Below are 10947 nucleotides of genomic sequence, written 5' to 3' on the forward strand. Positions count from 1 at the left end.
AAATGAAATGGCAACTCGCCATGTGCATATTTGGCTTCAATAATCCCGGGAAAAGTGGGTGGTGGAAGCTCGAGACACGAGGGCAGTATCTCCTGCTCGAGGGTTGTGCTAGGGCTTGTGGGGCGAGTATCGTGCACCTAGTGCTGCCTTAATGATGACGAACTCACACTTCCAAAAAAATCAAGTTAATAGGATCCTGGCAGTGTGCTTATTCCATCAAAAGCAGATTCGAAGAGCTCTGGGCCGTGTAGGAAGGACGAAATAAGAGCAGAGCGGAGGAGAGGCAACTTCAGATGTGGGTTGCTTGCAAAGCACTGCTACTGCTCGAAGACTGCTTCAAAGCGCTAAGAAAGCAAAGGGTGAGACTGGAAGAGAGTTATGCTGTACCAAAAAATTTGAACTCTGCGCTTTCAGTACAATTCCCACACCTACTGATCACAGTGTTGGAAGGTTAACAGGTGATTTCACCGGAGCAGGGATGTCTGCGAAATAGTGTTGTACTATACCTATCCCAGGAAAAATCAAGCCATGTCGGTTATGTAAATAAATGTCTCCTAAACACTGCCAATTAGGAGTATTTTTTTTGCTGCAACATGACTCCATGAACGCATCACATGGAATATTAAGAAATAGTCTGAAACACAATGAAGAATTCGTTTCTTAAGCAGAAAGCAACGTACTCTCCAGTCACTTGATGGGAGGAGATCAGTTTGACTAGATGTCGATCGGAGAACACAGTTTAAACAACAGTGTCCCCTCTCAACCAGACCGAGTCATTCCTCAGGACCCTCCTTATCTGTTAGACGCGGGGCGATAAACATCAGACTCAGTAATTCAGTAATATGTTGGTAATTTACGCTTTCAGATGCTTCATATGGAGCAAACATGTCACTTTGTGGGCATTGCGGTGCTCTGCATAAACACCTATACTGGAAATAATAATCATCATGGGCGTATCCTAGATTTTGTAGATTTCTTAGGAGACTGTTAAAGACCTAGATACCCTTAACACCTACACGGTTACTGTAGAGTTGCACAAATATGGAGGAGGTTGGAGAAAGATTAAGAAGTGGGAGGAAGATTAAAGAAGTGGGAAGAAGTAAAGTGCGGATTACTGAATAACAGTAACTTTACAGCCTATCCCGGATATTAATTTGATTGTCTGTTCTAACATCCTGAATAGCGACATTTTGGATTATCAAATGCATAGGAGCATAGCAAGGGTACCCTAGGACCATGGAAAATGGGTTGTGATCCGCTGGTTGGGTAGTACGACACAGCCATATTCGGGGTTCAATGGCCCCCCTGTACCTATTGCACTATTGATAGCTACCCCTTTGAGCATGAAATCTTGAAGAGGCCAGAGTGCACCTCAGATCTCACTTGTCCACTACATTATGCATTTAACAGGGGTGCGCTAGAGGTTTATGGCAAATAAAACAGGAAAGAAGAACTACATTAAAGATGTGGTATATTTTATGGGTGTGCCACATTTGTAGGGTTTTTCTTCAGCAAAGTAACTTTAGTGGAAAGGGTATTTCGTTATTTGTTGCACCCCTAAAACTTTGTGAAGTTGGGTATACATATAAAACAACTCTTTTGGCATGTTACCCATATCTCACTCATATTCGCTCTGTTGACAAACTTAACACTTCCACAGACTTATAAGTGGTAACCTTTTTTCCAACTACACTAACCTCCCAAAAACTACTCATTCACCTTAATATAATCCTCTTAAACAACTAGCTTCACCCTCATTTTTAAGCCAGCAGGATGAGGAGTATGGGTACCCTAACAAAAAAATCTTAATAAAGTTAAGGAGGAAAAATCCTTACTGTCTCACAGAGCCATTAATTACGCACTCAACAGACAGCTGCCACCTCTCAAAGCCGTGGCGAGTCAGGCACACTACCCACTGGAAGGCATAGTTTAAAAGGTTTGGCAAAGCACCTTTCAGGGGGAGGAAAGTTCATAAGGTGTAGGTAGATACAATTATACAGGTTTTATGAGAACACCCTGTCCCTTTTTCCGGAAAAACAAAATGTAACAAAAGATTTAAAATAATAAGTATGATAAATAGGAGCAGCAAGTTCCGACGCATACCAAGTTTAAGATGGCCTAAATATGCAATGTGTTTAGTGGTTTCGCTTCGACCCTACAATACTTGTTGGTCACTTCGTTTCTTTTTACATTGCCTTATACAATGCAATATTAAAGCTTCCGAATTATGGCAATGTCTTGAATACTCTTTTTGTATGTAATATCATGACAGGTCTATGGAGAAGCTATCAGTGAGAAAATGAAACCCCTATTGCATCCGGTTGCACATAAAGTAGCAGGTGAAAGGTACCTCCCGAATACATTACTGCCGTCAGAGAAATGAAGACCACGTCTTTTTATTTTGGCAAGACACCGACACGGTCACAAAGAACATTCACTATGCCAGTTAAAGACTGACTGCCTCTGAGACAAGAAAGGGAAGAGGCTGGTGAACGTGTCCTTTTACAGTGTCCACTACACCTACAACACGTGTACGACTCGGTTCTATGTAGCCAAATCACCAGCCGCAAAACACCAAACGAGAAGATTCGAATAGTATTAGGGAAAACAAGCATGCATGAATTAAGAATATTTTTAAAGAAAGATGGGAGAAACACTGAGAAAAATGTGTTCTGACTGAATTGCCTAAAACCGAACTAAAAGCCTGTATTGGTTGGACTACAGTGTGGGTGGTTTGATAAAGGTGCTCAACCCTGAGGTTTGAGAGCCCAGGCTTCTCCCCACTGACTCTTTGCAGCTAAACTGCACGGTTCGACTGGCAGCAGCTGTTGGAAAGCTTCCAAAGTACGCAGAGGCACAGTTCAGAAGGGGGCCGGGGGCAAAGGATCCAAATATGCACACAGCGCTATTTTAGGCAGCGTGACCAGCAACTGTTGAATGGGCGATAACAAATTATTCTATTTCCATGCAGAGAAGCAAGAGTATTTCATCTTATGGGCACAAATGGAGTAGGTGCTGAAAACGATCATCTAACTTGCCTTTGAGTCTGTGAAACGCACTACATCGGGTGAGACGAGCATAATAAGACCATAGACCGACTAATAAAAGCATAAAAGGCGCTTTATTAGGAAAGGTCCGTAAGCCGTATCACAGTGCATGCACAAGATGCAAACTATAGTACAAAACCAGAACCAATCACTCAAACCACCTTTAAACCTCCTTGCACGCCCACAAACCCTAACAATCAATGTCAATCATAGCTGGCAGTGTCCCCATCCATTTACCATCATCTGCGACAGTGTCCTTCTTGCTTCCTGTTGCCATGCCCTTGACCATCTTCCTTCCATCTAAAAGGTGGCCATTACTTGCCCCCCCCTCCTCTTCCTCAACCCCTTTTGAGCTGAATACATCCGTCCGGCGACAATCCAGCCCTCTCAGACTCATTCACATCTACTCCTTTTCCTGCCAGTGCCAGCATTAAAGCAGCAAACAAACCAACAGACAGCCCACCAAACCTAAACTCCAATAAAAGTGACCACAGGATAACAAACGTTTAGGTAAAAGGGCACCCCTCCAACAACTCCAAGACCACACAAGAGAACCAACACCCACCAAAACCAAAAACATCTTAAGAAGGAAAAACACATACCAAGCTTATAAAAAGTGGGAAGGGCAGATGGATAACCACTAGAAACCACGCCCTACCCAGCAAGATCAAAGGGTCACCAGGACCTATAGCATGACCTTAATAAATCTTAACCAAGCCCTCCAAGCACCTTGGGAACCTATCACTGTCCACGTCTGTTTTGGCCTGTGCTTGTGTCTAATTCTTCATTATAAAACATTATGAAAAAAGCAGTAGGCTTGGCTTATTTACTGGGAAAAGTATTTGTTAACACTACTAGGCCTTTAACAGTGGAATGCTATCATGCTCTGTTACAGGCTGCAGACAGGTATTTTGCTACATGAAATCTCTCAGATTACCATAATTGGCAAGGGTTCGGTGTTCATCGTCCCCTATGACAAATCCTGTGGGTAGAAGAGATTATTTGTTTAATCCTTGTTAGAACCTTTTAATAGTAACTGTATAATGTTTTTGCCATCTATAATTTTGTACATATTTGTAATTTTATAACTGCATGTATGATGGTTGCTAGCTTATGAGTAGTTCAGCAGGCTTCTGTTGGGTATAGTCTCAAGCCAATGATTGGTTAAAGCTGTATTTTATATGGCTTTGACAACTATAACTGTTTACATATTTTTTATTTTATTACTGTGTACTCTATGGTTGCACTGCGGGAAGGCTTAACCTCAATACAGTAGAATATAGTCGGTAATAATAAAAGCAATACACCTGACTGGTTCATTGGGAAAAGGTAAGCCACATGCCATTGTTCTGATCGGGTTTTTTTTTTCAAGAGTATAAAGCTAATATGCCAAATTTATTTATTCTGAAACACTTATGTTAAACCCAATAAACCTTAAAGAGTGGGTTGTTATTGTAACATGTTAAGCCTGCAGATAGGTATTTAGTACACAAAATCTCACAGATTACATTTGTAGGCAAGATTGCACTGTAATAATTCTAGCTATAATCGCTCCAGAAGGTCTGATGGGCTTACTAGTCTGGGAGAGAGATCAATACTGTCCCTCGCAGGGCAATAGAGCCAACTGCTTAAGTCCTCTGCTTGCATCCATGATAACATTCAAAACAGGGTAGTGGGTCATCCCTATGAGAGATGGCATTTTTCTAATAACGTGCAGATCCATTTAAGTATGCTTCAGTGACAGCTTCACAGATAGTGCTAACAGGCTGCTTCCTTGCGGCATCCCATAAGGCAACATCTCTAGACCAGGATGGTATTATCCACAGTTTCACTGTTCTACTACTGCAAGATAGTCAACACCTTTGTCCTAAATGTGGAGGCCATGCTGGAACTTCAAAACAACGAAACACCATGTACAATAATACTGCAAGACAGCCACCCGCTGCTATGTTTAATTGTATTTGTTATTGCTTGCATAGGCCTGCTATGTTCAGGTGGCCACATGCTTTTGTTTTCTACTTTAATTCATCTTACAAATGTTGTTGAGTTTGTGTGTGCATTTATTGTGGTTGTATAAGTGGATGAATGCAAGAAATAGTGGGTGGGTGAATGGATGCATGAGTGCTAAGACGAGTAACAAAGTGCATGTATGAAGACTTACTGAATGACTAAAACAATCGCTGACTTGGGACATACTTTCATTTAAAAGTCAGACCTATTAGCACTGACGGGCCGGTTTTGTTTTTGTTTACTTTCCGGCTATGTTAGTTTGACTATCAACTGACCCAAGAATACAACCACCAAAATACGACATTTCAAATGAAAGACAGCGGTAGGAAATCAGGTAATGCATGGCACCAGACATTTGTAGCACCAGCTGTGCCCAAGCAAAGCAGAGTACAGTCCCAACGACTTAAATGTGTCTGTCACATTACTTCACAGGCGTGAAAGGCTTGTCACAATAACAAACAAGCCACGAGAATGCCTAACCTCAGGCATCCAAATAGGTTACACTTACCATAAATAGCAAAAATATTTCCCTAACGTTTTTTATAATGTAAAATAACAAGAGCTGGAAACAGTATTACTATACATACTATTTATTATTGGATAATACTTTTTTTTTAAAACATATAAAGACTTCGTGGGCTCATCTGGAAAAGGGGCTGCTGCTTTCCTAAAAGGATTAAACTTCATCCAGATGACGTAATAGTGCGTAGTAATGCAAAGCTAATCTATGATAGAGAGGCAAAAAATGTCAAGGTACCATTTATAGTTTCCCATACGACTGATAGCACTATGCATGAATTATTTTCACATTTCTATCTACTTTACCAAAACATTACTTTATGCATTGTCAAATGGCACAGGATGGACCCCTACTGTAAGGCCGCCCCTTGCTTTCGAGATCGAGCGAAAAATATCTAACGTCAATGTTCAACCCCAAGCGAGCAAGTTATATTGCTAAATGTGTCCAATAAGAGAGGCAAAAGCCACTGAGGTGGAATAAAACGGTCAGAATAAAATTTGTGCTATCGTATTCAACTCAATTATTTGGATAAATAATGTATCCCCGAACAAGGTCCGTGTTTAACGTTAAGAAATATTTGTCAGCTCGCACGTGGGTGAGTAATATGTCACACGGGCGGACAGATCACTCCGCAGGGCAGAGCTGGGAGAACAGAACAAAGTAGTGGGCCGACTTAAATGGGAGGGTCAGAATCAAATCAAAATCAGCTTTATTTGATTTTCACAAAAAAGCATACAATATTAAATACATAATAATAATACGATAGTCATCAATAAGTAGTAAATTTGGAAGTCCACTCCTTATGCCAAAGTAGAATTGGCTGAATAGTAAACAGGTCAGATAGAAACATAACCGTCCAATTCAGAATGACATACAATTGTGGAACAGCTTTTAGGAGTCGACAAAAGGTTCTTAAGATGGACTTTCTCAGCCGTCTAAAGATGATTAACATTAGAATAGCCCCAAATGCCAGCCGCGTAGAGAGCAACAGAGACAGATTTAGCATTAGAAATTGTAAACATCTCACTCACAGGTTTGTTGTCTAATTTAGTGGCGAAATTTAAAAGAGCGGTTACAGATTTGTTAAACTGTAACTTCCTGTTATTCACAGCTGGGGACCATGTGCCGTGTTCGTCAAATAAAATACCCAGGTAGGAAAATGTGGGGGTAAAACGTAACTTAGTATTCTGGCCATGAATTTCCGGCACTTCCTTGCTTTTCTCCCACACTTCATGACAAAGGTTGTGCTTTTATTGATGACCAAACCAAGCTTGGGCATGTAGTTGATAAAACAGGTGAGTAGTCTCTGTAAGCCCAAGGGAGTACGTGACATGACAGCACTGACCGTGTAAAGCAGACAAGGGATAGGTCTATCGCCAATTACGGGGAGATCTTTACAGTTGTTGTTTAATATGGAGAATAATCTATCATACAGGGTAAACAAAAGAGGCACCAAGATGCAACCCTCCCTAACTCCTCTTTCAAGCTTGAAATCACCAGTACATTCACCCCTACAGTCAAATCACACCCTTGGCTTTCCCCTGAACAAATGTTTCTAACAAGGGCAAATATTAATGGCCCCGACCCTAACTCTGATAAAACTGCCCATAGTTGGCTATGAAGGACACAGTAAAATTCACGCAAAAAGTAAACAAAAGCTAGATACAGCTCGCCTTTTTCATTAGAGTATATTTGTCAATATCAAGTTGAAAATAAGCCCCTGCTCTATTGTATCCAGCCCTCTACTGGAGGTCTGAAAGGATGTTGGAAGCTTAAACCCATTCTTGATGTTGATTCAGTACATTTTTCCATGTAACTTTCAACAGTGAATAAAGTAGGAATATGGGGAGGTAACAGGCAGGGTTAGAACGATTCCCTTTCTGGAAGGTAGGATAGATTACAGACTCTGACCAGAAATCCAGAATACTAGAACGGCAACAGGCCCCTAAAACTCGTCAAAATTGGACCCCACAGAGATAAATTGGCCTTAAACAAATTAATGGGAACACCATCTGGAACAGGGGCTTTACCGCCCTTGCTACTGATTACTGCTTTGGTGGTTTCATCAAGGGTAAAAGATAGATTACTAAAGCCAAAAGGTATCACTGGATTTTGGCCCTGAACATGGGTGCTAGGGATAGATTAAATCTCAGAGAAGTGGGCAACCTAGTCAGATTTATTAATGGCCAACACTAATCTCCCAGAGCTTTTATCCTTTAATAAGGGGCCATTATTATACTGAAAAAATATGTCCTTGGCCAGACTGGCTTCAATCAAGGTTTTCCACACCAATTTCTTTAACTCCTTCTCTCTTGTCTTCAGCGCTAACCTACAGCTACTCACTTACGCAAGGCAGCACTGAGACCTACAGAGAGCTTTCATTAGGAGCTTGTGGGCTATCGTACAATTACTACTGAATCAACATGGCGTAGGAGAGTTGGACTGGGACGTAATTTTAGTTAAAGCTTGTATAATCCCACTGAAGATTTTAATAATAGCCATCTTAACCTCCTAATCATTGGTTGAGTCATTTAAACAGATGTCAAAGCCAACCCTGTAAATGGTGATCAATTTTTCAAGGAGAGTATCCGGACTGACCGCCGCATCCAAAGCAACGAGGTGCTGCATCGGGTGGATAACAAAGCGTTATCAAGAGAGGACACAACAAGATTACTTTTTAAACCCCACACCTGTTTGACTTTTTAGCTTTGGGGAACATGATAACTCATAGCAAAAGAGTGGGTGGTAAAGTCACAGAATAATTTTTCAAGGTTATTTGAAGCAAGAATATAGTCAATGACAGTATTGTGGCCATGACCATTAAAAGTAGGATGAAATGGGACTGAAGAAATACTCAATTCATTGGCAAAGGAAAGGTCAAACTTGATCAATAAATCTTTCAGTTTCATTCCATGCATGCTGTGACTAAACTCTGTTTGGTCATTGTCATTAGTGTTCATCCTGCCACACACCCTTTGGGGAGTGCGCATGAAATGGGGTTAAAATCATCTCCTCACAATAAAAGGCTTTCCTTCCCTTCTACACAAGGAAAATTATCCAACTCGTGCTCAATTTGGGTTAGCACAGTAGTGACATCAGATGGCAAGGCATTAATGTACAAATTAACAATTATAAAGTTACGGTTGTGCAAAATTTTCCTAACAATAATCAAATATTAAAGTGAGTTAGACAAGGTATTAAACGTAGGGTAAGGTACTGTGTTTGAAACAAAGACAGCAAATCCACCCTTAGATCCATCAGCATTAGATGCAACAGTGGGTTGGTAGAAGGGTTTTCATACTATGTGAATAGGTCAATGGCCCAAGTCTGCTGGAAACAAAGAAAATGAGATTCCTTAAGAAACTCAGCCCAAGAAATAAGAGACAACTTGGAACGTAGAATTACCACGTTCCAGAATAAAAACTTGCAGAATGGAAAAAGTCACTGGTTAACAGGCAAGGACCATAGATGGATCTGACAAACAACACTGGGCAGAGAAGAAAGTAAGAAAGAAGCAGAATCAGGCACTGCCAAATAATTCGCCATCACAGAGGAAAGTGACCCGGGGCTTGTAGACATAGAATCAACCAGAGAATAAGTCTTCACCTCAATTGTTGCCTGTCAATCATTATCATTCAACTTCACCAATGGGAGGGCATGACGTGGATCCCAGAATCTCACTAGAGGAGGCAATACAAGCCCCTACACCGTTCTGAGCGGACAAGGAGCTTGTAGTGCCAGAACCCTGGTACCGGGAGAGGGGGGGAGGCGTGCTTGCATGAGTGGGAGGCAGCACGTAAGTGACTGGGGGAATACGAACGAGATCTAGGACAGCAAGGTGTGCAGACGTGGTTTAAAGACAAGACGAACAGAAGAAGCAGGGATAGAAAACACATGGGCGGAAACAGCGGGTGCTATTTGTTCTAAGCGGTAAGCTGACTGTGTGGTTTATTCCCACGAGAGTGAAGGTACCACGCAGCCAGGAAATGTTGAGTAGATGGAGGTGTATTAGTATGGTAGTCAGGGCAGCACACGACACTCCCTCGCAGCTGCTCCCAGCTCCAACGACAACTGCTGGAACCGCCACGAATGAACCTCTATGCCGCGTTCCACAGGAGTTCCATAAAGGAACATAGTACCTAACATGTAAGCATAAAGTAAACCGAACACTGACATACTTTAAGACCGGGTGGATAAGAAGCGAGTTCAAGTACGGAGACCGCAGAATACCCGTGTGGCCATGCGCGTCAGTGGTGTCCATGCGGTAGCTAGTGGTCACTGCATATGGGCTCATATATACAGGCTAGTTGGAGTACAGGATGGTCTTGGCGGAATGTCTGCGTACAGGACACACGGGTTTGGTACAGTTGCTGTCACTGTAAGGGGGGACGGTACAAAACAGACACCTAGGTATTTAGTTTCCACACACGTTAATTGAATGTACTGCACACACGGTGTGACAAAATGAGAATCAACGCAAAGATTGAAGCGGGAATACCCCAAACAACCGTAGTCGCCGATTTTTTTGCATCCTCCCCTCGGGAAAAAAGCCCCCGGTACCTGCGACTCCGGTGCAGGGGATTCACGCTCCTTCTGCAACAGCGGTGACTCCACACAGCCAAGATGGCGGCGCTGGAGAGCGGTCACGTGACCCGTCGACAGATCACGTGACTGCTGTGGGACCAGTGGCTGGGAACCTCAGCGAAGGTGTGTACGTGGAGCACCGCTAAGGGGCTTGGCGTGGGCAGGGTTCCCGCTGGGGGCTCGCTCCTGGGAACCTAGACGGAGGAGAAGGTGGGTGGGGCACCAAAGAGATAATTGTCATTGGCACCCTTCGCGAGATCGCGTATGCTGTGCTGCTCCCGGAGATGTCCTCTTACTGAAACCCGAAAGGTGGCATACAATGCCTCTGCCCCCGTACAATTTGTATTTCACCTGCTTCAGGCCTCGTAGAAGTGGCTACCGGTGCATCATCTTTATCTACAACCCCATCACACATGACTGGAGCGAGTAAGGCTTACTGCGTGTCCTTACTGTAGTCAGATGTTACTGCGACTAAAATAATACCCTTCGCGCTGCTGGCATTTTTATTCTTTCATTTTTTTCATTGAGCGCGAACTCGATCCGCATTTATTTATGAGTTTTTATATAGCACGAACTTTATCCGAAGGTTTCAGAGCGCCTTACAATAGAACAAGTTACATTGCATAAGGACTTCAGACAGGCGCGCAACACCCATTGGACTCAAAGGGCTTCAGCCCCCCCCGTCGTGTGTGGCAGCCCGGGATGAGACACCTTCCCGGGCAAAAAAGCAGCCGCACCGAGCACTTCATACGTCTTTAAAAGACCATTTGCATGTTAATGAGGCCT

At 42.7% G+C, this 10947-nt stretch overlaps 1 protein-coding gene across 3 annotated transcripts in view; it reads right to left on the reverse strand.

Annotated features, from left to right (window-relative positions):
- The window catches only part of ZNF507 (zinc finger protein 507), a 162241-nt gene extending 151951 nt beyond the window's left edge, over nucleotides 1–10290 (reverse strand). Inside the window, exon 1 of one of the 3 annotated variants that reach the window (XM_085639080.1) lies at nucleotides 10138–10290. The gene's annotated coding sequence lies outside the window, so the exon portion shown is untranslated. Of the gene's footprint in view, nucleotides 1–9755; nucleotides 9844–10075 lie in introns of those variants that run through there. The other 2 variants (XM_085639082.1, XM_085639081.1) reach the window with 2 other exon arrangements.
- Between the last annotated feature and the right edge of the window lie 657 nt (nucleotides 10291–10947).

Source organism: Triturus cristatus, chromosome 12, assembly GCF_964204655.1.
Source record: "Triturus cristatus chromosome 12, aTriCri1.1, whole genome shotgun sequence".
Lineage (NCBI taxonomy): Eukaryota > Metazoa > Chordata > Amphibia > Caudata > Salamandridae > Triturus > Triturus cristatus.